The sequence below is a fragment of the Mus caroli genome, unplaced genomic scaffold (assembly GCF_978045245.1).
Source record: "Mus caroli unplaced genomic scaffold, Mus_caroli_1 scaffold_18, whole genome shotgun sequence".
Classification (NCBI taxonomy): Eukaryota; Metazoa; Chordata; class Mammalia; order Rodentia; family Muridae; genus Mus; species Mus caroli.
In genome coordinates, this window is record NW_028227273.1 from 90,988,422 (window position 1) to 91,011,144 (window position 22,723).

The following is a 22,723-nucleotide window of genomic DNA, read 5'->3' on the forward strand; positions in this document are numbered from 1 at the left end:
CCTTTTTCAAAAAATACTTTTTTTTTTTCTCAAAAAGAAAACCCATACCTTCTCATCCTTACTCAGTCAGAAGCAGGCTGATTTCAGGTCCATCCTGCCAGGAGGGCAGTTCCTTCCCTCAGGCTTTTTGTTTGACACTAGAAACTGAAAATTGTTAATCAGCTTTGAAGGTTCAAGTGCCACCTTGAGACATGATCTTTTTTCAGATGTCTTGATGGTTGATTTGGCCCTGCTGCTTCCCATCCCATGCCAATGGATCCTTTAACAGTATTGTAAAATAGCAACTAAGGCAGTTCAGAGACTGGTAGAACTCATCTCTACACCAAAGCCTTTTGAACAAATTGACTTGAGTAGAGCTGCCTTACTACAATTTCCCACAGCACTGTAGGAGTAACACTAGTTGCACTACAATTTTTAACTAATTGTTTCTGTCATTATTTTCCTAATGTCACTGTCTTAGTTAGGGTTCTACTGCTGTGAACAGACACCATGACCAAGGCAAGTCTTATAAAAAACAACATTTAATTGGGGCTGGCTTACAGGTTCAGAGGTTCAGTCCATTATCATCAAGGTGGGAGCATGGCAGTATCCAGGCAGGCATGGCGCAGGCAGAGCTGAGAGTTCTACATCTTTATCCAAAGGCTGCTAGTGGAAAACTGACTTCCAGGCAACTAGGGTGAGGATCTTATGCCCACACCCACAGTGACACACCTACTCCAACCAGGTCACACCTATTCCAACAAGGCCACACCTCCAAATGGTGCCACTCCCTGGTCCAAGAATATACAAACCATCACAGTCACTGACTGAGCATTCTCTTTTAAAGCTAACTTCCCCATCCTCAATATACATGCTCTGCTAATAGTTCTTGAAATGTTTCAGTTATGATCATCCCTTAGCACTGTGTATATTTTTAACTTGTGGACAAAGACTTACAGACAAGTGGGAAAAGTAACTTTTCTTTATAATCCAGAACTCATTTTTCAATATGAGTCTTGATTATATATATATATATAATGCAGTCAATATGTTTTGAAAAGGATAGATAAAAGGGAACCATTCCATTTTCCTATCAGAAAAGAAACATTTCTTGAGAAGTAAAGACATACTCTGAAAGTTAATGAGTCATACTTTACAATACAAAGGGGAAATAGAACCTGCAGCATTTATATAAACAAAATGAAATCTATTTAAAAGCATAAAATGTGACAAATGATGAAATTATTTATTAAAGGAGACAGTTTTAATAAAGAATGGGCCTTAGTTTCCTGTCATCTTTACTGGATGCTGAGTAACAAAGGCGGGCAAGGCTGGTAGGATCAGAATGGGTTTTCACTCACCTTCATGCTCATCCATTGCTGGCTGGTAAGAGGACACCTGTTCACTAGTCTCCTAAGGCAGATGCAATATCATTGGTATTACAGTTGATGAGGTTAAAAATAAATGCATGACACTTAAACTGCAGACAATGATCTCATGTTCCAGAGCCCTCAGCTGCAACTAGTAATCTTAAGTTTCTCAGTACCTCTCCCTCTCACAAAGAACTAACATATTTGACACCTGGACCATAAAAGAAAGATGTTTCTGTTAAGTTCTGGACCACTTTGGGAGGAACACGAATATGTTACATGTTGTTGTGTCTGGCCAGCAGACCACAGCCTGGGTTCTAGCCTGGAAAGGCATTTTGGAAACCTGGAAGAGAAGAAGGGCTAGGTGGGCGAGAAAAGATGCAGCTAAGACAGGCATTCTGATCAGAGCTCAATTTTTTATTTCCGACACTCAGTTATGAAGGATGGGGAGGGACCCAATTCCCACTAAATAATCTTGGAGTAAGGTTGCAGGTAAACTCGTGATGGCTTCAAAACAGCAAAGCAGCGGGCTCCAGCAGTGGGCGTGGCAGAACAATTGAGCAGGAAGCTCCACCCCTGAGCAAGCAGGTTTCAGGCTGGGGGAGGGGAGACTACAACATGTGGTAATACCCTTGTAAATTCCCATGCTGCATTCTCCTGATCTTGACTGTGAAATCTGTACCTGATCCACTGCCACTGAACCTTGATTGGACTCCATCTTCCCAGTTAGTTGTACCATAGATCAAGGGCTAAAGAGATTTCCCTGGTTTCTGCTGGTACCAGCTTAAATAACTGCTAATGTCCTGACTTCCCTGGCAATTGAGAATGATTGTCTCTTCCAGAGAGGCAGACATGAGAGATGGAGTCATCTGGACGTCACATCTAGCTCCTAGAAGAGGAGACATAATGAATATCCATATAGGTAAGCATGGTAAAAGAATACCTTCCCCAAATGCCAGTCAATACTAATCACAGTATAACAGTGAAATTCCAATTTTAGTTCATTTTCCCTGGAAACCAGAGCAACAGGAACCCAAGAAACTGAGTAGAGGCCCTCGTGTCCATGCTGAGTCCTGACTGCAATGACAATGGCAGAATATGATGGTATATGAAGAAGTCCCCAAGGCTGTGCATTGAGAACATGCAAATCATTGGGAACCAGATATTGTTGGGAATAGGTGCAGGACTTACTCATCTCAGCAGTTAGCACAAGCCCTGAGTCCCCAGACACCTGAGATCAAACCACTTGTATGTCTCCAGAGAATGAATCTCTTTTGAAAGATTTAAAATTATATATGACATTTCTAATGTATGTACTCTCTAATTTGAACAACATATTTCAAAGATATACTGGGGTAATATAGACCAATATCCTGCTGCCAGGGAATACACAACAGAGAAGAAACAATTAGATCTTTAACTCACTCAAATAATTCTGATTGGTTGAAAAATAGTATGTGTCCCCCTGTGAAATGTCTGGAGTAGGCATTTCTTGAAATCGAAAGGACAATTTATCATAACCACTTTCACTGAATTAAAACATGAGGGTTTACAGCATTAACTTTGCTAACTACAGTTCAAAAAGAGGAACACAGCACATGGGAATATAACTCCTGGATCTGAGCAACTTGTGTCACTTGAAGTAATGCCTACATGTGAAGATGGAGGTGCTTTCATATATACTGACTAAATGGTACACCTTTTCCTCAGCTTCAGATCCTCCACAGGTTGGTTTTCTACTATTTACTACTCTTTTCCACAATTCCTCAGGATAAAGTGCTGACTAGTGAGGACAGACTTGAATACTGTCACAGAAAACACTGCGCCTTCATACACGGTTCTCTGTGTACTACAAATGATATTTTCACCTTTCATTCTTGAGCAGCGAATAGAGAATTATTCTTTTTTTTTTTTTTTTTTTTTGGTTTTTTGAGACAGCGTTTTTCTGTATAGCCCTGGCTGTCCTGGAACTCACTTTGTAGACCAGGCTGGCCTCGAACTCAGAAATCCGCCTGCCTCTGCCTCCCGAGTGCTGGGATTAAAGGCGTGTGCCACCACGCCTGGCTAGAGAATTATTCTTATTCAAGCAGCAACATCACTGTATGCTTGAAGCAACCTAAGGATTTCCTGAAGCTAGGGAATCCTTGGTATCTTTTAGAAACATATCTGTGAAAGGCCAGAGATTGTGTCACAGAATTGCAGATGCCTAGGCATCATGACTCCAATGTATTGTTTTTGGTCCTGGATTGAAATAAAGTACAGTGGTAGAGGGTGCATGTAGAAGAGAAGCTTTCTTTTTATTTGAAAGGTCTATTCTAGGGTTTATTAATTATATATACTTTCATGATTTTTATAAATATTATAAAATGCTTATTGTGAAATTATATGTATGTGAATTATATGTGAACTTCATGTAATATACTTTTTTGTGATATACTTTTTTAAATTAGGTATTTTCTTCATTTACATTTCAAGTCCCCCATACCCTCCCCCCACTCCCCCACCCACCCACTCCCACTTCTTGGCCCTGGTGTTCCCCTGTACTGAGGCATATAAAGTTTGCATGACCAATGAGCCTCTCTTTCCACTGATGGCTGACTAGGCCATCTTCTGATACATATGCAGCTAGAGACATGAGCTCCAGGGGGTACTGGTTAGTTTTTTCAAACATGAAAGAAATATACTGTGACCTATAGTACTGCAGGCCAAGTGCTAAGGACAAAAACAAAACTAAATAAACAACCCCCCCCCAACTTTTCTACATAAGCACTCTGTAGTTACTTCTGTTCCTAACTAGGTGCAATTTCTCATTTTCTTCTACTTCTTAATGTTTCCTAATGGTATATAAATGTACTTATGAATGAAATTTCAATTTAGGCACTTAGGAAAACACTACAGATTCAACTCTAACACTACTTCTCTAGCCCCCAAATACTCATCTTCATTTTAAAATGAAAAAAAAAATTGAGTAAATTTTTGACTCTGGTAGTCCTTACAACTCCTGATTTTTTAAAAATGAAGTCAAACTCCCAATGAACAACACAAGAAATGATTTTTATCAATAAGATCATGTAAAATCTGCATGAAGAGAAGTTGATTGTTGAATTAAAGGTTGGTAATGGTTCAATTAATGACAACTATTAGAAGGAGGATATTCTGTGTGAATCTAGTCTGTGCTACATGTAGAAATCCTGTCTCAAAAAGGAAAGAAATAAAATGGTAGAAAATGAGCTTTCAACTGACAATGGAACATGGTAAAGATTCCCATTTCTAAAAGAATATATAAAAATATCCCAAGCAACAAGTGAATGAAAGCAAGACCATAACCAAGAGTGTAAGGATCAAATCATGTGTCACCATATCTACTGTGCAGAACACGAGGGGGTTAACATAAAACCACACAAACTTGTACAGTCATAAACTTATGATCTTTTCCTCTCTAGATATGTTTTCTGTCTTGAGTTGCCTTCATATTCTGCCTATACCTTTCATCAAATTCTGTTTTCTTGACAACTATTTCTTCATAGAAAATTTGTCGTATCCTTTAATTCATTACCAGAAATCTACCCATTGCCTTCAGAAACTACCTATAGGGATTTCAAAGATGTCCCATACTATCTAGCCTCAGAGACATTACAATGAGATTTTGGAGGAGACCTTTTTTTACCCCCAAATGGTTGCATTTTCCATTTCTCCAACATAAGCATCAAGTGGCAAAGACTCTGTAGTTGTACAAAGCTCCTGACCTTATGACAGACAGGAGGCAACAGAGTGAGTGAACCAGAGAATGAGGACACAATAATCCTTCAGGTCTATGCACTCAGGGTCATACAGTCTAACTCAGTCATCTTCCTTCAGAACCCACAGACTCCAAAAGCAATATCACCTGCCGAAGAGGATTTCATCCACAAGCCTGGGACACACATCAGACCTGAACGGTAGATAACTCTTGAATTAAATACTTCTGCTACATTTTTGCTATCTGGATAGGTGAGAATCTAAATATTAATACTCCGGAGGAGACCAATGTTTTCTATTTTTTCTTTTATTATTAATTCTTTGAGAATTACAAAAGGTTCTTTTGCTCATATTTATTCATAATCCGTACACAACCAATTTCACCCAAAATGATCACCTTTTCCTCCATTTCTTGCCTTATTTTGTCTCATTTAAGACATGTTAGGTTTATAGGATCTCCTAATTTGTGGAGGCAGTGAGTCAGAGATTTAAGTGAAGGAAAGGAACCAAGGTAGAAAAACATAAGGCGTGCTATTCCCCAGATTTGAACTAGCTTCATTTCCAGTTTGTGAAGAAACAAGAGATTCATGTTTTACAGACTGACCTCAAGAGGGATTCAGCATATGGTAGATGGAAAACAAAGCAGAATGTTTTTACTTTATTCTAAATATGATATTGTCTTTTCTAGCATTCAATAGGCTTGAGTCACCTACTTGATAACTGTACACCTAAGCAAAGAACCTATAGGAAACCAGACACATACATGCATTCAAATCCCACCCCTACCACCAACTAACCATGTAACTTTTGACAAATTATTTGTAAAAACACAAACTTCTGCACATATGTACACAGTTTTTAATAAGATTTTAACAAAAACATTATATATGTGTGTGTGTGTGTGTATATATATATATATATATATATATATATATATATATATATATATGGAAAAATCCTATTCCATTGTTCAAGCATGGCAGGCCTTGATGCACAGAGACAGTCTATGGTTTTAGAGCTTTATTGTAGAAAGGCAGCGAGAAAGAGAGAAGGTAGAAAGAGGGAGACCAGCCATGGTATGTGGAGAGAGGGGGGAAGGGAGGGAGAGGAGAGCTAGAGATTAGAGTAAGAAAGGTGAGAGCACAAGAAAGGGAGAAGGGGCCAAACAGCCCGTTTTATAGTGGGCTGGGCTATCTTGAAGTTGCAGGGTAGCTGTGGGGAGGAGCATACCTGGCTATTGTTAGGTAACTGTGAGGGTGGAGTCTAGCTAGAATGTCAGGAGCTTGGGGCTTGGTCTGGTCTGTGTGACTGATAGTCACAGAATTATGGAGTTGGGGGCTCTGTGTGTCAGGCACCTGTCTCTGGAAACATGGCTCACTGTTCTATCCCTTGTAGAGTTTTCTATTGGGTTTATGGAGCAAGACTCACTTATTCAAAACAGGCTGCCTTTCAAGGTCCCACACAGTCACAAACAATATATATATTGTTTGCTCTCACCTTTCTTACTCTAATCTCTAGCTCTCCTCTCCCTCCCTTCCCCCCTCAATAAAGCTCTAAAACCATAGACTGTCTCTGTGCATCAAGGCCTGCCATGCTTGAACAATGGAATAGGATTTTTCCCTAAAGAGCCATGTCTAACCTCCTGCTGGAAGGCCTTTCTGCACTCTAGTCATGGACCTGGCCAAAGATTCTTTCCCGCATGGGAATCACCCAGAGCCCCCTCTCCCCCCTGCCCTCTCCTCTTTTATGCCCTGGGGTTGACCAAGCTGCCTCCAGGGCCCCCATTTTGTTCTCAGCTATTCCACAGCATCCAGCAGTCTGGGATGTCCGAGACTGAGGATCTGTTATCTCTGACCTCCATGAGGCACAGTGATCTCAGACTGATCCCTGTCCACCTCTCCCTGCGGGCCTGGGTTCAATGGCTTCCCACAGCAAGACATCCACCTGGGGTTGCATGGAGAGCGCGGGGCAGACCTCCATGTCTGCCTGTCCAGAGTACCAAAACTTTGGTGGGACACAGGTTCTCTCCCACCCTTTTATCCCTGACACCTGCTACTCATATGTGCAATATGTGTAGGCAGGTTCCAGAGAAATCAAGAAGAGGAAAGTTGTGAGCCACTCTATGTGTTTCCTAGGAAAAAAACCATGTATCATCTATAAGAGCAGATTCATCCTTCAATCCCCCATTTTAAACAGAGCCATACCAAGAGCTATGTTCCATGCACTTATGTAAAATACAATTATTTATACTGTAGCAGCAAGTACTGTACATAGAAACGTACCTAAAAAGAATTGTGACTTCCACTCAGCCTTCTGCTAGGCTGATTTCCTTATAAAAACTTCAGTGGTTATGGAGAAGTAGGAATCACAGGTCCAAGATCTGAGTACAATTTTCTTGGGCAAACTTTACAACCCTTAACACCATTTGTGCTTCCAACATCTCTGTTTGAGTAATATCTTTGTGACTAAGAAGTATAAGGTTCTTTTAACATACTCTAAGCTACCACCAACCAGCATACTACATCTGAGGACAACAGCAGTGATTTCACTTCTGTGACTTATTGTTGCTATTGGTGTTTCTACTAATGCATTGAAAGGTATCCATGTATTCTGATACTATAAAAAATTCATAAGGCTGTAACTGGGTAAGAATGAGGAGGAGTAACCTAATTCTTTGTTCTCACAAGGTCATTCATACTTGGATACAGGGTGAACTATCTCTAAACTTCATGGAAATGTGAGTTGTGTTTTGGGTTGGTTACTGAGACATCTCATGGTGGTGTAGCATGGTTGCTAATGGTGTGTTAATAACAAAACACTTTCTGCTGTATATATTCTACTAGCAACTGATTTTCATGGCTCTGGTCATACTGTAATTTAATAATTTTATTTGTAAAAGGTAACAGGATTAGGGTAAGCTTAAAGACAACTCTTCCCCTCTCCATGCCTCATTGTTCAGAGCACAATTGCAATCTATATATTTTGGTCACATTTATATTTATCAAACATGTGGAACGTAACAAGTAGTCCTTAAAGCACATTACAAGATCTAATAATGGCTAATTGTCCCAAATCTTCGCTTGGAGCAATGGACATGAGTTTTTATATTTAAAGTGTTTAACTATGTTTTTAAAGACAAAACATACATAATCTACAACTCGGTAAAATTGTGATCTCTTTTATCATTATCATATTTCTGGTTCTACAATATCCTCTGGTACTGTATAGTATTTCTCCTCATCAACATTGTCGCTTTATGTTCCTCACAATTTGTACTTATAATACCTCATTCAAATATCACTATCAAAAAATTTATGTTATCACAAAAAAGATGGATTATATTTTGGATCTTTGCTATTTGTCAAGTTCTATTATGGCCCCATAGATGGATCCCCAGTGCCTCTCATTTCCTCATCTACCTTTTGACATCTCTAAGCAGTTTTGTGCCCCAAAACTCCTAAAAGCATTTTGGGTGATCTCTGAAAATGGGAATAATGAGCCTTCCAAGTATTCCCTCTTCTTAGCACTCTGGGCATTGTTTTTCAGGACTCAAAATTAAAATAGCCAGTTTGAAGTTCTCTCTACATCAGTTAACCTCTTAGTCTCACCATCTCTCAGAAAAACTTTAAAAATATTCAGATCAGCTTAACATCCTTTCCTCTGGTTGCTGTGGTATTCTAAAACTAGGTAGGACTACATGTCCTTAGTGATAAAGATGGGATTTAGGCCCTCATTGAACAATGCAACTTCCTCACCAATAAATTCAAATGGTTTTGAGATGAAGCCCAAGTTCACGGTAATCAGAGGAAACATTAATGGGCATGCCTCTTCCTATGGATGAACTATTGGTTCCCTCCCACAGAAGTTCCTTGCCTTGATCACTCTTCCTCATTATTAACCCTGTACTTATATTTTTGCCAAGTATTTTGGATATTTTACTTACTGTACACACCTTCATTAAAATAAACAGATTTCTCTCTATACCTGAACACAAATGTTCATGTAAGCTCCCCTATTTGTTCTCATCCAACAGCAGCTCCTTTCATTCCTGAGGCATCAGCTAGCCGATATTTGGAATACTGTAGAGGAGTTCCACCTGCAGGGCGACTTCATAACTTTCACCCCAGACAAAATACATTTCATTTAACTAGTCCTGTGTTTTGTTCTGTTCCCTTCCTTCCATGCTCCCCATCTGTGTGTTCCTTCTACCTGAGTGTAGCACATATAACAGTATAACCACTCACTATCTTCCTTAATGACTGTGTCTGGAAGAAAAAAAATTCAGTAGAATTCTTTTATCTCAGTGTACTACAGTCCTTGACTTCATTCACTGTCATTCTTTTGTTACCCCTGTTGTGGTGTCCCTCCAACTCCAACATTCAAAGTGAAATACTCGCTCACTAGACACAAACCTTTTATTTTTCTCATTTTATACCTGATCATAATACTTTTGTGGACTCTACTTTTGCCTCTCCCACTAATCTGCACAGGAAAGATGGATTCCCCTTTTAAACAGAATGCACCACCTCTTAAAAGTGACTGGTTTAACTTATTCATGTAACTACTCAGTCTATCTGTTCATTAGATTCCATTGTTCCCTGGAGCCAAGGCTGCCAATATGTCTCAGTCACTATGAAGCCACATCACTCTCATGCTACAGCTTTATAGAATGACTGACCACTTTATGGGCCTTTGCACATAACTGACTCTTTCTGATTTATCAATATTCTCCATCCCCTACCATCTCCTTATACTTCCCTAATGCCAAATGATTAGCTACTGTTCTCCATCAACTTAACAAAAATTGCTTCCTTCCTATTTTGACACAATTTACCCCTGCAAAATACTTACAACCCATTGAGACAAAATCCTTCACCACTCTATCTGTGAGAGTCCATTTCTTTCTGACTCTTCTCTGGGTCTTCCTCTTTCACTTTTCCCAGCCCCCTCTGGAACCTTTTTTTTTCTGTAATAAAATCATATATTTTCAAGTCCATAGCAATCATTTTTCTATGGTTTCTTAAGAGCACAAGTTGGTAACCACATGATCCACCAACAACTCACAAAGTTAAATCTCTTCTATCAATAATTCCTGAATTACAATGCTCATTTCCTAGTATTAGATAATATCAAAAAGAATAGTCACAAATTCTTTATGGACCTAAACCAGATTCAGCACAAATCAAATTCTTTGATTTGATCTCAAATGTAAAAGTGAGTGTACCAATGGACAGGACTTAGTACCTCTGCAGTGCAGCAGGTTAACTGCCTTCCCTGGAAAATTATATTCAAACTGTTACTGTCTCTCCTAAGGGAAGGGTTCAGGAAAGAATAGGGGGCTGAGAATGCTTCAGACACTGAAAAAGGAAGTGAGAGTGCATATGCATGGAGGGAATAAAAACCAACAATTGATGAGGTCACACACTGAACAGCTTCAGTTGCAGCTGATGTAGTGGCACTGACAGCATCTGCAGGTTTCTGTAAGAGGACATAGCACTGTGAGAGGCATGTTATCACTTTGCAAACAGTAGTAATCTGCAACATCTTCTGAGAGCATGTTTTCAGTTGTAAAAAGAAAATCTGTGCCTTAGCCACTGCTGGAGAACCGGGATGGGACTCCAGGATGAAGAGTATTGCCTTCTGAAATAAGGAGCTTAGGAGGTTCCCCTGGCTTCTGTTGGTACTAGTTCATATCATCATCAATATCAGTGCTGGTTATGTATCTGATAGTGACTTTTTCTCCTGTAGCCATGGACATGGATGTTGGAGACTGGGTCACAGTTGTTTCTGCCTTAGAATGTGTTTATGGAAGAAAAGTAAGAAAGACAAGTCAAATGTGCCATAATTAAATAAGTGAAGACTCTCAACTTCTTTGGAAACTATAGGATTTTGTTGAGACTATGAACACTTAACAAATGTCATGAGAAAGAGAAACTGAGAAGAAGGCTGAGGAGAGGAGCTAGTGAGAACATGGTCATGGCCTTGAGTGATAGCCAGCTTCCCATGCAGCTTGATGGCATGCATTATGTGTCATCAGGGAGGCTGATGTAATATGGGGGCATGCAAATTGTACCAAATATGATAGTGGGTATGGAGGCTTTGTTGAATGGACAGTGTGAAGCTTCATATTGAGTCTCTTCACAGTTGAGCAGATACTCACATGACTAAGGTTCATCTGTTGCCATGGGAATGTTACTGATATTATTCTTTTACATCACAAAATCCTGTCATTGGTGATAGAATGTGGTTAATAGGGTTCCTCATTGGTGGCTGATTATGGGATGGATCCCCAGGTGGGGTAGTCTCTGGATAGTCCATGCTTTTGTCTTAGCTCCAAACTTTATTTCTGTAATTCCTTTCATGGGTATTTTGTTCCCTATTCTAAGGAGGAATAAAGTATCCACGTGTTGGTCTTCCTTCTTCTTGATTTTTTTGTGTTTTGCGAATTGTATCTTGGGTATTCTAAGTTTCTGGGCTAATATCCACTTATCAATGAGTGCATATCTAATGACTTCTTTTGTGATTTGGTTACCTCACTAAGGATGATATCCTCCAGTTACATCCATTTGCCCAAGAATTTCATAAATTCATAAGTAGTACTCCATGTGTAAATGTACCACATTTTCTATATCCATTCTTCTGTTGAGGGACATCAGCTACCAAACCCAGACACTATTGCATATGCCAGCAAGATTTTGCTGAAGGGACCCTGATATAGCTGCCTCATGTGAGGCTATGCCAGTGCCTGGCTAATACAGAAGTGGATGCGCACAGTCATCTATAGGATCAAACACAGGGCCCCCAATGGAGGAGCTAGAGAAAGCACCCAAGGAGCTGATGGGGTCTGCAACCCTATAGGTGGAACAACAATATGAACTAACCACTACACCCAGAGCTTGTGTCTCTAGCTGCATATGTAGCAGAAGATGGCCTAGTCAGCCATCACTTGGAAGAGAGGCCCCTTGTTATTGCAAACTTTATATGCCCCAGTACAGGGGAATGCCAGGGCCAAGAAGTGGGAGTGGGTTGGTAGGGGAGCAGGACGGGGGGAGGGTATAGGGAACTTTCGGGATAGCATTTGAAATGTATATAAAGAAAATATCTAATAATAATAAAAATAAATAAATAATAAAATACATGTAAGTGCTTATTTACTGTAGCAAAAATGATACTTACTGCCCAACCTGGGAATCTATCCCATATACAGAAACCTAACCCAGACACTACGGAGGATGCCAAGAAGTGCTTGCTGACAGGAGCCTGATCCAGCTGTCTCCTGAGAGGCTCTGCCAGAGCCTGACAAATACAGATGCTAGTGTTCAGAGCCAACCATTGGACTGAGCACCCCAATGGAGGAATTAGAGAAAGGACTGAAGGAGCTGAAGGGCTTTACAACCCATAGGAAGAACAACAATATCAACCAATCAGACACCCCCCCCCCCACACCCAGAGCTCCAAGGAATTAAACCACCCATCAACCAAAGAGCACACATGGAGTGACCCAAGGCTCCAGCTGCATAAGTAACAGAGGATGGTCTTGTAGGATATAAATGCTAGGAGAGGCCCTTGTTTCTGTGATGACTCATTGCCCCAGTGTTGGGAAATGCCAGTGCAGGGAGGCAGGAGTAGGTGGGTGGGTGGGTGAGCACCCTCCTAGAATCAGGGAGAGGGGGAATAGAATGGTGGTTCCCAGAGGGGAAACTAGGAAAGGGGATAACATTTGAAAGGGAAATAGATAAAATTATCCAATAAAAATAAATTAATAAAATAAAAAAATTAAAAATTAAAAAAATAAAATTCATAACTTAATCAAGTAATAGCATATAAGTGAAAATGTGCTAACAGTCAGCCAGGATGAAAATGATGATGAATTGATTTTGTGTGATTTGCTCACTTAATTACAGCTATATAAGAGGAAGTATTAATTGTTTAGACCTCAAAAAATTGAGTCTAAAATAGAATCTAGGTGGTGGATATAATGATGGATTGCAACCTCAAATACAATGCATAGATATTATGTATTCAGATAGGGTTATGTGAAGGCTCAATGCCCTAGTGTAGGGGTATGCTAGAATGGAGAGTTGGGAGTGGTTGGGTGTGTGGTGGAGCACCCTCAAAGAAGCAGGGTTAGGTAGGATGGGACAGGTTTTTTTTTTTTTTTCCCAGAGGAAAAACCGGGAAAGGGGATAACATTTGAAATGTATATAAAGAAAATTTCCAATAAAAGAAAAGAAAAACAAAACCAACAACAAAAAACAAACAAAGAAACAAACAAAATATATATATGTTCATTAGCAAGAGTGGAACCATTCCTTACCTTCCTTTACCTGTTCTGGAACAGATATCCATGACACTTCAGTGAGGACACTGGGTCATCATAGCATAAACACCCCAACATAGTGTATGAATTCACATCAGCCATTGAATAAACCAGTATAAACAAGCAAGCAAAGATAGATGATAGATAGATAGATACATAGAGATTTTTATGTGTAATACAATAAAAACATTCATTGTCCCTCTATTGGTGACTACTCAAGAAAAAAAAGAAAGAAAATGTCCATATGCAAGAATAAATGTTATCATTACCAGATGATCTAGCAATCTAGCAATATATATATTGTTTATTCACAAAACATGAATGAACCTTTTGAGAAGTGGTTACAGTGTGAAAATTAAGTTAATTCACTGAAGAACACGTACTGTGTGATTTCATTCAAATGAAATTTGAGAAGTGAAAAAAATATATATAAGTAAAAAAATATAAGTCTGAACTACCAAAATTCAGTTTGTTTTATATGTAAGAATAAGAAAAATTGATCCAAAAATTTGTTAATAATTAGGTATGTGTATTTTTATGAATGTATAATAATGCTTATAGTATACACTTTTCTGAATCACATTTATCCCTTAAGTGTGTGCTCTTGATTATAATTAAAGTATATTTTTAAATACAGAGTCAGAGTACAGTCAATAAGGTGAAAATATAGTTGAATGATTTGCTTCAGCTCTTGTAATATACTAGAGATTGTGAGCACAAAGTCTCAGAGCTCATTTTATCCCTGACAATAACCAAATCTGTGTTTCAATTACATTTCAATCTTTCTCTGAAATTTAGTCTTATGTAGATAGACAAAATTTAAGTAAATTTCAAACTACACAGAAAAACTAAGTTGTTGTTTCATATTGATAATAGATTTGAACTGCATTAACAGAGCTTTAACATCCTGCTTATTCTCTTCAGTAATCATATTTTGTTTTATTATTTTCACTTTTTGAGTTATTTTTCACATTCAAGAAGCCCACATAGCTGTCCCTTCTTTGTATACTGTTATACAGACCAGAACATTTGCATATTGTTCCCTGGGGAGGTCTTTGCCCTGTTGGCCTGAGACAAAACCTTAAGTGTCCTCTTGCCTCCACTGATCACTCTCCTATGTTCATTTCCTCAAAATGATGAGTTCTGCCCAGTTCCTGTTTCTGCTAGTGCTCTGGATTCAGGGTAAGGAGTTTTGGAATGTGAGGGATGAGAATGGGGATGGAGGGTGATCTCTGGATGCCTATGTGTGCTGTTTATTTGTGGTGGGGCAGGTCATATTTTCCAGGATGTGAGGTTTTGTTACATCCTAATGAGAAATTCCCGTACTGTACTAAGATCAATATTCTGACATAGATTGGATGGAGTGGTATAGACTCCATCTATATTGGATGATGTTTAGAACCTTCAACACTTGTTTTATGACAAAGCATTTGATATATAATATTTTTAAATCTGAAAAACTGCTAGGATCTTACTTGAAAGGAATAGCATAAAAGATTTCACAAAGGTCGCTCAGGAACTTTGCACATGATTTTACACTATTGTATTGTAATTTCAGAAACCAACGGTGATGTTGTGATGACCCAGACTCCACTCTCTTTGTCGGTTACCATTGGACAACCAGCTTCCATCTCTTGCAAGTCAAGTCAGAGCCTCTTATATAGTAATGGAAAAACCTATTTGAATTGGTTATTGCAGAGGCCAGGCCAGCCTCCAAAGAGCCTAATCTATCTGGTGTTTAAACTGGACTCTGGAGTCCCTGATAGATTCAGTGGCAGTGGGTCAGGGACAGATTTCACACTCAAGATCAGCAGAGTGGAGACTGAGGATTTGGGAATTTATTACTTCGTGCAAGGTACACATTTCCCTCACACAGTGATACAGACTCTATTAAAAACTTCCTTGCCTGGGGCAGCCCAGCTGACAATGTGCAATCTGAAGATGAGCAGAGAGCATCCTGTGTCTGTGTGAGAGGGAGGGGCTGGGGAACATGAGTAATTCTTTGCAGCTGTGAGCTCTGGTTAGACTCCTCTGGCTGAATGAGTGTTTTGACTAGATCTCAAGTGACATGAATTTCTGGTCCTTATTGTAATAGCCATTGTGTCACCTCTGCATCAGGATTATTTCCTTTTACTAATCTAGCTGATTTTTGATGATTCTAACTATTTTTCATTAATTATTAAGCTTCATATTTGTTTTTTTAGTTTCTTTTTTTTCTTTTTTTTTTAATTAGGTATTTTCCTCAATTACATTTCCAATGCTATTCAAAAAGTCCCCAATACACTCCCCCCCCCAGTCCCCCACCAACCCACCCCAACCCCTTGGCCCTGGCATTCCCCTGTACTGGGGCATATAAAGTTGGCAAGTCCAATGGGCCTCTTTCCAGTGATGGCCGACTAGGCCATCTTTTGATACAAATGCAGCTAGAGTCAAGAGCTCTGGGGTACTGGTTAGTTCATAATAATGTTCCACCTATGGGGTTGCAGTTCCCTTTAGCTCCTTGGGTACTTTCTCTAGCTCCTCCATTGGGGGCCCTGTGATCCATCCAATAGCTGACTGTGAGCATCCACTTCTGTGTTTGCTAGGCCCCGGCATTGTCTCACAAGAGACAGCTATATCTGGGTCCTTTCAGTAAAATCTTGTTAGTGTATGCAATGGTGTCAGCGTTTGGAAGCTGATTATGGGATGGATCCCTGGATATGGCAGTCTTTAGATGGTCCATCCTTTCTTCACAGCTCCAAACTTTATCTCTGTAACTCTTTCCATGGGTATTTTGTTCCCAATTCCAAGAAGGGGCACAGTGTCCACACTTGGTCTTTGTTCTTCTTGAGTTTCATGCGTTTAACAAATTGTATCTTATATCTTGGGTATCCTAAGTTTTTGGGCTAATATCCACTTATCAGTGAGTACATATTGTGTGAGTTCCTTTGGGAATATGTTACCTCACTCAGGATGATGCCCAGATCCATCCATTTGCCTAGGAATTTCATAAATTCATTCCTTTTAATAGCTGAGTAGTACTCCATTGTGTAAATGTACCACATTTTCTGTATCCATTCCTCTGTTGAGGGGCATCTGGGTTCTTTCCAGCTTCTGGCTATTATAAATAAGGCTGCTATGAACATAGTGGAGCATGTGTCCTTCTTACCAGTTGGAACATCTTCTGGATATATGCCCAGGAGAGGTATTTCTGGATCCTCTGGTAGTATTATGTCCAATTTTCTGAGGAACCGCCAAACTGATTTCCAGAGTGGTTGTACCAGCTTGCAATCCCACCAACAATGAAGGAGTGTTCCTCTTTCTCCACATCATCGCCAGCATCTGCTGTCACCTGAATTTTTGATCTTAGCCATTCTGACTGGTGTGAGGTGGAATCTCAGGGTTGTTTTGAGTTGCATTTTCCTGATGATTAAGGACGTTGAACATTTTTTCAGGTGCTTCTCTGCCATTCGGTATTCAACAGGTGAGAATTCTTTGTTCATTTCTGAGCCCCATTTTTTAACGGGGTTATTTGATTTTCTGGAGTCCACCTTCTTGAGTTCTTTATATATATTGGATATTAGTCCCCTATCTGATTTAGGATAGGTAAAGATCCTTTCCCAATCTGTTGGTGGTCTTTTTGTCTTATTGATGGTGTCTTTTGCCTTGCAGAAGCTTTGCAACTTTATGAGGTCCCATTTATCGATTCTCGATCTTACAGCACAAGCCTTTGCTGTTCTATTCAGGAATTTTTCCCCTGTACCCATATCTTCGAGGCTTTTCTCTACTTTCTCTTCTATAAGTTTCAGTGTCTCTGGTTTTATGTGGAATTCCTTAATCCACTTAGATTTGACCTTGGTACAAAGAGATAGGAATGGATCAATTCGCATTCTTCTACATGATAACCGCCAGTTGTGCCAGCACCATTTGTTGAAAATGCTGTCTTTTTTCCACTGGATGGTTTTTGCTCCCTTGTCAAAGATCAAGTGACCATAGGTATGTGGGTTGATCTCAGGGTATTCAATTCTGTTCCATTGGTCTACTTGTCTGTCGTTATAACAGTACCATGCAGTTTTTATCACAATTGCTCTGTAGTACAGCTTTAGGTCCGGCATGGTGATTCCACCAGAGGTTTTTTTATCCTTGAGAAGAGTTTTTGCTATCCTAGGTTTTTTGTTGTTCCAGATGAATTTGCAGATTGCCCTTTCTAATTCGTTGAAGAATTGAGTTGGAATTTTGATGGGGATTGCATTGAATCTGTAGATTGCTTTTGGAAAGATAGCCATTTTTATAATATTGATCCTGCCAATCCATGAGCATGGGAGGTCTTTCCGTCTTCTGAGATCTTCTTTAATTTCTTTCTTCAGGGACTTGAAGTTCTTGTCATACATATCTTTCACTTCCTTAGTTAGAGTCACACCAAGGTATTTTATATTGTTTGTGACTATTGAGAAGGGTGTTGTTTCCCTAATTTCCTTCTCTGCCTGTTTATCCTTTGTGTACAGGAAGGCCATTGACTTGCTTGAGTTAATTTTATATCCAGCTACTTCACGGAAGCTATTTATCAGGCTTAGGAGTTCTCTGGTGGAATTTTTAGGGTCACTTATGTATACTATCATATCATCTGCAAAAAGCGATATTTTGACTTCTTCTTTTCCGATTTGTATCCCTTTGATCTCCTTTTGTTGTCTAATTGCTCTGGCTAGGACTTCAATTACAATGTTGAATAGGTAGGGAGAGAGTGGACAGCCTTGTCTAGTCCCTGATTTTAGTGGGATTGCTTCCAGCTTCTCACCATTTACTTTGATGTTGGCTACTGGTTTGCTGTAGATTGCTTTTATCATGGTTAGGTATGGGCCTTGAATTCCTGAACTTTCCAAGACTTTTATCATGAATGGGTGTTGGATTTTGTCAAATGCTTTTTCAGCATCTAACGAGATGATCATGTGGTTTTTGTCTTTGAGTTTGTTTATATAATGGATTACATTGATGGATTTTAGTATATTGAACCATCCTTGCATCCCTGGGATGAAACCTACTTGGTCAGGATGGATGATTGTTTTGATGTTTTCTTGAATTCGGTTAGGGAGAACTTTATTGAGGATTTTTGCATCAATATTCATAAGGGAAATTGGCCTGAAGTTCTCTATCTTTGTTGGGTCTTTATGTGGTTTAGGTATCAGAGTAATTGTGGCTTCATAGAATGAGTTCGGTAGAGTACCTTCTGATTCTATTTTGTGGAATAGTTTTTGAAGAACTGGGATTAGATCTTCTTTGAAGGTTTGATAGAACTCTGCACTAAACCCATCTGGTCCTGGGCTTTTTTTGGTTGGGAGACTATTAATGACTGCTTCTATTTCTTTAGGGGATATGGTACTGTTTAGATCATTAACCTGATCTTGATTTAACTTTGGTACCTGGTATCTGTCTAGAAACTTGTCCATTTCATCCAGGTTCTCCAGTTTTGTTGAGTATAGCCTTTTGTAGAAGGATCTGATGGTGTTTGGATTTCTTCAGGATCTGTTGTTATGTCTCCTTTTTCATTTCTGGTTTTGTTAATTATAATACTTTCCCTAGGCCCTCTAGTGAATCTGGCTAAGGGTTTATCTATCTTGTTGATTTTCTCAAAGAACCAGCTCCTCGATTGGTTGATTGTTTGAATTGTTCTTCTTGTTTCCACTTGGTTGATTTCACCCCTGAGTTTGATTATTTCTTGCCGTCTACTCCTCTTGGGTGAATTTGCTTCCTTTCGTTCTAGAGCTTTTAGGTGTGTTGTCAAGCTGCTAATGTGTGCTCTCTCTAGTTTCTTTTTGGAGGCACTCAGAGCTATGAGTTTTCCTCTTAGAAATGCTTTCAATGTGTCCCATAAGCTTGGGTATGTTGTGGCTTCATTTTCATTAAACTCCAGAAAGTCCTTAATTTCTTTCTTTATTCCTTTTTTGACCAAGGTATCATTGAGAAGAGTGTTGTTTAGTTTCCACGTGTGTGTTGGCTTTCTATTATTTATTTTGTTATTGAAGATCAGTCTTAGTCCATGGTGATCTGATGGGATGTATGGGACAATTTCAACATTTTTGTATATGTTGAGCCTTGTTTTGTGACCAATTATGTGGTCAATTTTGGAGAAGGTACCGTGAGGTGCTGAAAAGAAGGTATATCCTTTTGTTTTAGGATAAAATGTTCTGTAGATATCTGTCAGAACCATTTGTTTCATAACTTCTGTTAGTTTTACTGTGTCCCTGTTTAGTTTCTGCTTCCATGATCTGTCCATTGGTGAAAGTGGTGTGTTGAAGTCTCCCACTATTATTGTGTGAGGTGCAATGTGTGCTTTGAGCTTTACTAAAGTATCTTTAATGAATGAGGCTGCCCTTGTATTTGGAGCATAGATATTCAGAATTGATAGTTCCTCTTGGAGGATTTTACCTTTGATGAGAATGAAGTGCCCTTCCTTGTCTTTTTTCATGACTTTGGGTTGGAAGTCAATCTTATCAGATATTATAATGGCTACTCCAGCTTGTTTCTTCCTACCATTTGCTTGGAAAATTGTTTTCCAGCCTTTCATTCTGAGGTAGTGTCTATCTTTTTCTCTGAGATGAGTTTCCTGTAAGCAGCAAAATGTTGGGTCCTGTTTCTGTAGCCAGCCTGTTAGTCTATGTCTTTTTATTGGGGAGTTGAGTCCATTGATATTAAGAGATATTAGGGAGAAGTAATTGTTGCTTCCTTTTATTTTTGTTGTTAGAGTTGGTGTTCTGTTCTTGTGGCTGTCTTCTTTTAGGTTTGTTGAGGGATTACCTTCTTGCTTTTTCTAGGACGTGGTTTCCGTCCTTGTATTGGTTTTTTTCTGTTATTATCCTTTGAAGGGCTTGATTCGTTGAAAGATAATGTGTGAATTTGGTTTTGTCGTGGAATACTTTGGTTTCTCCATCTATGTTAATTGAGTTTGGCTGGGTATAGTAGCCTGGGCTGGAAATTGTGTTCTCTTAGTTTCTGTATAACATCTGTCCAGGCCCTTCTGGCTTTCATAGTCTCTGGTGAAAAATCCGGTGTAATTCTGATAGGCTTATCTTTATATGTTACTTGACCTTTTTCCCTTACTGCTTTTAGTATTCTATCTTTATCTAGTGCATTTGTTGTTCTGATTATTATGTGTCGGAAGGAATTTCTTTTCTGGTCCAGTATATTTGGAGTTCTGTAAGCTTCTTGTATGTTCATGGGCATCTCTTTCTTTAGGTTTGGGAAGTTTTCTTCTATAATTTTGCTGAAGATATTTGCTGGTCCTTTGAGTTGAAAATCTTCATTCTCATCTACTCCTATTATCCGTAGGTTTGGTCTTCTCATTTTGTCCTGGATTTCCTGGATGTTTTGAGTTAGGATCTTTTTGGATTTTGTATTTTCTTTGATTGTCGTGCCGATGTTCTCTATGGAGTCTTCTGCACCTGAGATTCTCTCTTCCATCTCTTGTATTCTGTTGCTGATACTCACATCTATGGTTCCAGATTTCTTTCCTAGGGTTTCTATCTCCAGCGTTGCCTCAATTTGGGTTTTCTTCATTGTCTCTACTTCCCTTTTTAGGTCTTGGATGGTTTTATTCAATTCCATCACCTGTTTGGTCTGGTTTTCCTGCAATTCTTTTTTTTTTTTTTTTGAGACAGGGTTTCTCTGTATAGCCCTGGTTGTCCTGGAACTCACTTTGTAGACCAGGCTGGCCTTGAACTCAGAAATTCGCCTGCCTCTGCCTCCCAAGTGCTGGAATTAAAGGCGTGTGCCACCACGCCCGGCTTCCTGCAATTCTTTAAGGGATTTTTGTGCTTCCTCTTTAATGTCTTCTACCTGTTTAGCAGTGTTCTCCTGCAGTTCTTTAAGGGATTTTTGTGCTTCCTCTTTAATGTCTTCTACCTGTTTAGCAGTGTTCTCCTGTATTTCTTTAAGTGTGTTATTAAAGTCCTTCTTGATGTCCTCTACCATCATCATGAGATATGCTTTTAGATCTGGGTCTAGCTTCTCCGGTGTGTTGGGGTGCCCTGGACTGGGCGAAGTGGGAGTGCTGGGTTCTGATGATGGTGAGTGGTCTTGGTTTCTGTTAGTAAGATTATTACGTTTACCTTTCGCCATCTGGCAATCTCTGGGGTTAGTTATCGTTGTCACTGTTTAAAGATTAGAGCAGACGCTGTGTTCCACTCACCAGAAGTCTTAAGATCCTGTGGCGGGTGTGGTGGGTAGCTGGCGGGTGTCAGCTGACCCTGCGCCCTAGCTACCCTGGTGCTGGTCAGACCGGAAGAGGCTTGTGGCCCTACTCAGGCCAGTTTTCTGCTTCCCTAACTAATGCAGTCTCAGGTCCCGCGCACAATTGGATTGGAGCAGAAGCTGTGTTCCACTCACCAGAAGTCTTATGATCCTGTGGCGGGTGTTGTGGGTAGCTGGCAAGTGTCAGCCGACCATGTGCCCTAGCTACCCCGGTGCTGATCAGACCGGAAGAGGCTTGTCCATATTTGTTTTTTTAAATGAAGTATGTGTATTTGTTACATTCAATTTCAGATTTTTAAATTCTTAGATTTGTATCCATATGTTTTTTAAAAAAATCTTTCTAAGTAGAATTGGGAGCATTATTTTAAATGCCTTTTAAAATTATTGTGTAGATTTTATTTTCTAAGTGATATTGTAACCAGAATTTTAGTATATCATGTAGAGATTTAATTTTACTTCCTTTTCAATATTTCTTAAGTCTTTATTTTGACCTTGGTAATTCTGGCATAATTGGTGACTCCATGAATGGGTTCCAAAGTGGATTTAAGGAACAGGTGAGAACAGGAATGGGTAAGACTCCAAGACTGGGGTGCTTTGCAACTCTAACTGGCTAACAATCAGAAATTTTTTTTATTTATGCAGATTAAAAAACATTCATGGTTTCAAGAGGTATGGATTATATCATTTTATCCTGAGCATACTTTTCTAGTATGTCCAGGGTTCCAGGTTAAACGTGGGATGAAAAATTTTATTATCATCTCCTTATTCTTAATAGTCTATAAATCATTTAAGTTAAGGAAGGAAGGAAAGAAGCAAGCAAGTACCTTGTGGTTTCAAGATGCTTAGATAGATTATAGATAGAATCTGAACCAGTGCAAGCAAATTACCCCTCTTTAATCAGTATATTATTGTCTTTTAATGGTCAATCATATTATGTGCAGATTTGCCTAAGTCAAGCCCAAGAGTTCAGGTTTAGGTGTTGTTGTAGTTGTTTTTTGTAATCTTATAAGAATTTATTTAATAAAGGAATTTTTTTTTGTTTCTACATTAATTAACATTACAACAACCAGGTGTAAACCAATCTTTCTAAGAA